The sequence below is a fragment of the Lactuca serriola genome, chromosome 3 (genome assembly GCF_051521515.1).
Source record: "Lactuca serriola cultivar US96UC23 chromosome 3, Lser_US96UC23_V15, whole genome shotgun sequence".
Lineage (NCBI taxonomy): Eukaryota > Viridiplantae > Streptophyta > Magnoliopsida > Asterales > Asteraceae > Lactuca > Lactuca serriola.
The window spans coordinates 223,831,740-223,837,965 of record NC_136410.1 but is presented as its reverse complement, the minus strand read 5'-3'; positions in this window follow the sequence as shown (position 1 = coordinate 223,837,965).

Genomic DNA, 6,226 nt, shown 5'->3' with positions numbered 1-6,226 from the left:
GGGTCTCTATCATGACTGCTATCTCAGTGCAGAATGCACTCGGCCTCTCATCACAAATCTCCATAATGCCCTCCTTGATCACACTGAGGATCACAGGAGTCTGGTCAGTGACACTGCGCAAAATTCTCAAATGAAATGAACTCTCTCATCTGATCATCAATCTGCCCGACTCCAGAGTCCGAGCTTGATCCCCTGTCGACACCAGAACTACCATCTGGTCTACCACGTAGCGTCACTATACTCGGCAACATGCCATCACTAACATCACAATACTCACCCAAACTCGAGGGATCTCACACACTACAAGTTCCCTGGATTCATCTCAGCCTTCCTTGATTCGAGTACGGATCCTCTGCTTTCAGTAGTACGGGCCCATACTACCTTCCACATCTATCTGTACTTTCCTCAAGAACTGCCTCGACTCCACCAAGTCACTCTACTGCTACTGATCTCTGCTACTACTTTCCTAGGCTTTCCCTAGGGAACTTCTGACTCCACCCAAACCAGTCCTCAGCTGCTGAAGGCCTCCTTGTAATGCCAATTAGTCACCACCTGAATACCATCACATGCAATGAGGCTCGAATAATCCTTCGAGTAAAAGTCTCGTCCCTACAACGGTTAGACTCAAACAAGAGCTGCGCAGTAGGGCCAAATCCAGCACTCTGAGATTATTCAACCCTGATCACATGTAATGTGACGTATTCACCTAATGGCTAACTCCCATCACTCAGAGTTCTATAAAGCACAAAGCAAGCAGCATTCGGATAAAGGAAACATGCTCAAGCAAATCTATCCTTATAACGAAAAACCGCACTAGCATACAATGCTAAGCTCATACTATCAGGCATAACCTACACAGGCTATCCTACTACTGTCTACTCAATACTAGCATGCAATTCTTATCAAGCTGAAACACAAAAAGCAGGCACATAAGGCATCACCCTAGATCCTTAGTCCTATTCTAGCATGCTGTTCTACTGAAGCTGAAACTGAAACTGAAACTGAACTGAAACTGAAGCTGATACTGATAATCATAACATAACTTGTATGGGTAAATTGGGAGTACTTACTTGAGCTCGGCTGATTGCATGCACCACACCCTTTTCTCTTTTCAAGGTTCTTTCTTTCTGAATTCTTTTTACTTTTCTAAAACCGTTTTCTTTCTCAAAACTCTCTTTTTACAAAACCGTCTTTTCATTTTTGAAAACCTTTATACCAATCCCTCAGTTTGAGTCCAGACACGCTCGAGAGCATGTCTAAATCCCTCAAACCAAGGCTCTGATATCAACTTGAAATGACCCAAAAATCACGACTAAAAATTTCTTTTAAAACATTACTAAAACCAGATTTATAAAAACGTATCTTAAGTCATAACATAATTTTTAGAGTATTAATTCAAAACATAATCTCATTATCAGAGTCAAACATCCCCAGGCTAACTAACTATGGTGTGTGCACTGCAATCTTCCCGAGCTCCTCATTTGAAAACCGAGTACCTGAAACCAAAACTGAAAACCGTAAGCACGAAGCTTAGTGAGCTCCCCCAATCTACCGCATACCATGCAATAACATATAAAGCACATACTGGGGCCTTGCCCCCTCCATCGGACCGAAGTCCGAAGCTAACTGACTGTGACCTTGTCCCCTCCATCGGACCGAAGTCCGAAGCTAACTGACTGGGACCTTGTCCCCTCCATCGGACCGAAGTCCGAAGCTAACTGACTGGGACCTTGTCCCCTCCATCGGACCGAAGTCCGAAGCTAACTGACTGGGACCTTGTCCCCTCCATCGGACCGAAGTCCGAAGCTAATTGACTGAACATAGCATAGTATAACAACTAGCATCCTCACATATACTGCATACTACATCGGGCTGTTTCCCGGAACACATAATAGATAACACATAACACATAAATCCCGTTTGAGCCACGAAGGCATCAAACATACTACTACTGCATCGAACCGAAGTCCGAAGCTGACTGGGACCTACGTCCCCTACATCGGACCGAAGTCCGAAGCTAACTGACTGAACATAGCATAATCATATCAACTGGCATAATTGATCAGTCCAGTCAAACATGTATCATTCTAGGGCCCAATATCATACAACCATCTAGGCCCCAACTATGGCCCATCTATGGCCCAATTTTCCAAATTGGGCCCAATCCTTCATATGGGGCTTACCGTAAAGTCCAACTAATTACTCTAGCCCTTTTGACCATTCTCGGATGGCCCAACACAAAGCCCAAGTGAAATTAGGGTTTCACATCAAATGATAACTAGGGTTAAGTGTTTCTTACTTAACCCACTAAGGACTTAACACACTAGGGACTTAATCCATTAAGGACTTAATCCATTAAGTCTATTATTGCTTTGATTAATTTCTGCCAATGATTATTATTTAATATTTCACTTATTAAATAATTCTCGTGTGTCCTGATAAATTCCCAAATATTAATATTTTCTCAATTAGCTCATTAAGGACTTAATCCATTAAGTCCTTTAATCTACTAGATAAATGGCATGGAATAGTTTGGGCTTAATTCATAATCCAATCCTAATGGCCCATAAGTGGGCCCAATTAGTCTAAGGCCCAAATAATCATAATTAGGGTTTGCACTCAAACATGGCCCAATAGGCCCAAATCAAATCTCTAAGCCCATTAGGGTTTACTAGCGGGGCACCACCCACTACCACCTCGGGTAGTGGTGGTCGATGGCGGCTCACGGCGGCGGCCGCCACCTTACGGTGGTGGTTACTACTATTTTTATTATTAACCAAAATAATTACAATTACAACGTTTGATCAAAACATAACCACACACACTAACACACTAACTAACACACACACTGCCACACCATGGTGGCCGGCGGTGGCGCTGGGCGGCAGCCACCACCTCACGGTGGTGGTAGTGGCTTCCTTGTTAATTCCGGCTAGGCTAAACACCCAAACACCACTAAACTGCAACAAACACACACCTACAAGATTCTATTTGCACAAAGGTCCAGCCACCCTCCCTTGGTGGCTCACGGCGGTGGCAGGAGCACTAGAAAAGCAACAACAGCGGCGGCAGCCAACATTCCCAATGGTGGTGGCGGTCCCTGTCCAAGAAAATCACACTTGAAATCTTCATAAATAATAAATAAACATACACAGCCACCTCCTATGGTGACTGGTAGCGGAAAAAAGGGCAGAAAATGGTGGTTCAAGGGCCGATGGTGTTTGCAGCCTCCAAACACGGCGTCAAAACACTAAAACAAACGAGGAAATGAGAAGAGAAGCGACAGATGACCTTACCAAGAACCTCCCGGTCACGCAGAACGCACACAGCGACGACGTAGCTGTAGTCGCCAGACTCGACGGCTCTTCCGGAATCCCTTACGTCACCGGCAACAGCAAGGAGGGGGGTGCTCGTCGGCAAGGCAGCAGGCGACGGTCTCATTTGGACGGAAGAAGAAGAAAAGGAGATGGCGGCCGATGAAAGCATTCAATGGGTAGTAGCGGCTGCATCTTATTCTCTTAGGGTTAGGGTTACTCGACTTCTCTTCCTGAAGCGAGAAAGAATGAGCACCGGGTCTTAACCCGTGTCTCATCCAAGCATTTGACCATTTTGTCAATACTAGCCCCTCCTCCCATAATCTTTTTCCATTTAACCCTAAAACTTACACTTTAGCCCTTGCCCTAGGAAATTCTTTACAACTGAATCCAAAACTTACTTTTAAAACCCTGATCCCATAAATTTCTTTCATAAAAGATCCCTAAATCACCAATAAACCCTTAAGCCTTCAAATCTTTTCAATTTAAGTCCTAAACGTACACTTTTAACCCTCGACTCCTAATATTCTTTACAAATCATCCTGGGACTTACATTTATTAATTATTTAAATAAACGGGGCGTTACATGTGGTGTTGATTCGACGGAGTTAAATGACCGAAAAAAGAAGGGATGATGAAGACGTCAATATCACTAAAGATGGAAAATAAATGGAAGTTGAGAAGGAAGAGAGATGGGATGGTGAGGAGATACAGATATGTGGGGTCTATTAAATTTACTTAATATAAAAAGCATAAGTACATAAACAAGAAAATTAATTAATAAGGGCACAATAGTCTTTTTAGGTAAGACAAAGACCAAGATCGTAACAAAATTAAATAGTATAGACCATCCGAGTTAAAAAAAAATTAATTAAAAAATAAACAGTAGGGATCATCCGAGGAGAGATACAAATATGTGGGGTCTATTAAAATTTTAAATATGTAAAAAATAAATACATAAATAAGAAAATTAATTAAAAAATAAATTAATAAGGGCACAATAGTATTTTTAGGAAAGACAGAGACCAAACGTGCAACAAAAGTAAACAATAGGGACCATCCAAGTTAAAATAAATAAGTTAAGGACAAAAAAACACAAATTCTCCCAAACCACAGGGACCATTCGTGTAATTTAATTTTTTACTTTTCGTTTTGTTCATATTTGGGTAACTATTTTTTTTGTACACATCTAGGTAACGAACTTGTTCAAAGCGTTCATATTTAGGATTTAACCTGCTATAGCAGGTCATAATGGTCATATGTGAACACTTCCAACAAGTTTGCTACCTATATGTGTACAAAAAAAAGATAGTTACCCAGATGTGAACATACCGAAAAGTTAATTACCTTAATAAGTCATATTCCCTTGCCTATTTCTTTGCTACAACGGACATTATTTATTTATTAGGATGATAACTTAAAATGGTAATATATTAGTTGATTTGTATACATTTAGTCACTAACCTTTTTTTCCGTCCACATTTACCCATTCAATTTGTTAAACTGTACACATTTAATCCTTATGACCGGCTATTCCAGGTTAGCCGGTAAAAAGGATTTAATAGGGTAATATATTTCTCACTTTGTACACATTTAGTCCTTAATATTTTTTTGTAACATTTAGTCCTTAATATTTTTTTTGTTGCAAAATAAGTCATTTTAGTTTTTGTACTCATTCAGTACTTATGAATGATTTCTTTAGGTTTTTCTCGTGACATCTTACGTGGGATAGCCATATGGTGGTGGGATAGGTTTAGGTAGTCCTGCTATATGCTGTAGGACAAGATACCTGGTGTGGGTCGGCTGTAAGTAGTAGCCACGGAGGCTCGAGAAGTGGTTGGGTTAAGGCGGTATGCCGACAAACCCTGGCTATTCCAGTCTAATGACTAATTGGACTTGTTACATGTTGTCATTCCAGTCCGATGACTGATTAGGCCAAGGTATTCTAATTTGATGAGTGTGGGTCCGTTATGTGTGGCAACCTGAATTTTTTTCTTATAAGTCTAGCCAATCAATCGAGAGCCAGACTCATTTCTACTATCTTTTAGCATTGGTTAGGGTCTGTTTGAGTGTTCTAAGCATAGTACATTCAAGTTTTGGGTTTAGGGACGAGTTAACATAGGTTCTTCAAGTTGCATACGAGCCAAACACACGATCAACAGGTGTGTACGGCCGTAATCATGGGTGTACGGCCGTACACCCAGGGTGGCCGTACACTCCCTCCTATATATATATGAGGGCACTTCATTTTCTTCATTTCTTCCTTCCTTGACCGAAATCCCCTCAAACTCTCTCAACTATCATCAAGATTCTTCATTCTAATCCTCCAAAATCGTAAGTGATTCTTCTATCCTTCTTGATATCTTCCCTAGTTATGTATCATCTCATGATTCATCCATGAAAACAACTCTTTATGATAGATCTTCAAATCTTCATCCATTTCACCAAGAACACACACTTGTTCTTGGGTCATAAACTCCTCAAAGACATCTAATAGAGTGAGTATTCCCTCTATCATCTAGTTAGACATGTTAAACACTTTATTCGTATCCTTAAAACACCATAAAACTCATGATCATCAAGAGTGTACGACCGTACACCCTTTCGACGGCCGTACACCCTTGTTAGGGTGATAACCTTGAGCCTCAAAGATTTCTAGATGCTTATTACCCTTGAACCTTTGAATCCCAATGCATCAAGACCCAAATTTCACCATTCTTGGAGTGTGTACGACCGTACACACTTGGTGTGGCCGTACACACCTCAAGTCTCTCCAAAATTAGAGTTTTGCTCACCTTATTATTGTACACTTGACACACTGGGTTCCCTAAGGATCAAACACCCTCTTTTGCATGTTTTCCATGAGTGTACGGCCGTACACTTAGTGACCGTACACCCCTGGGCCGTACACT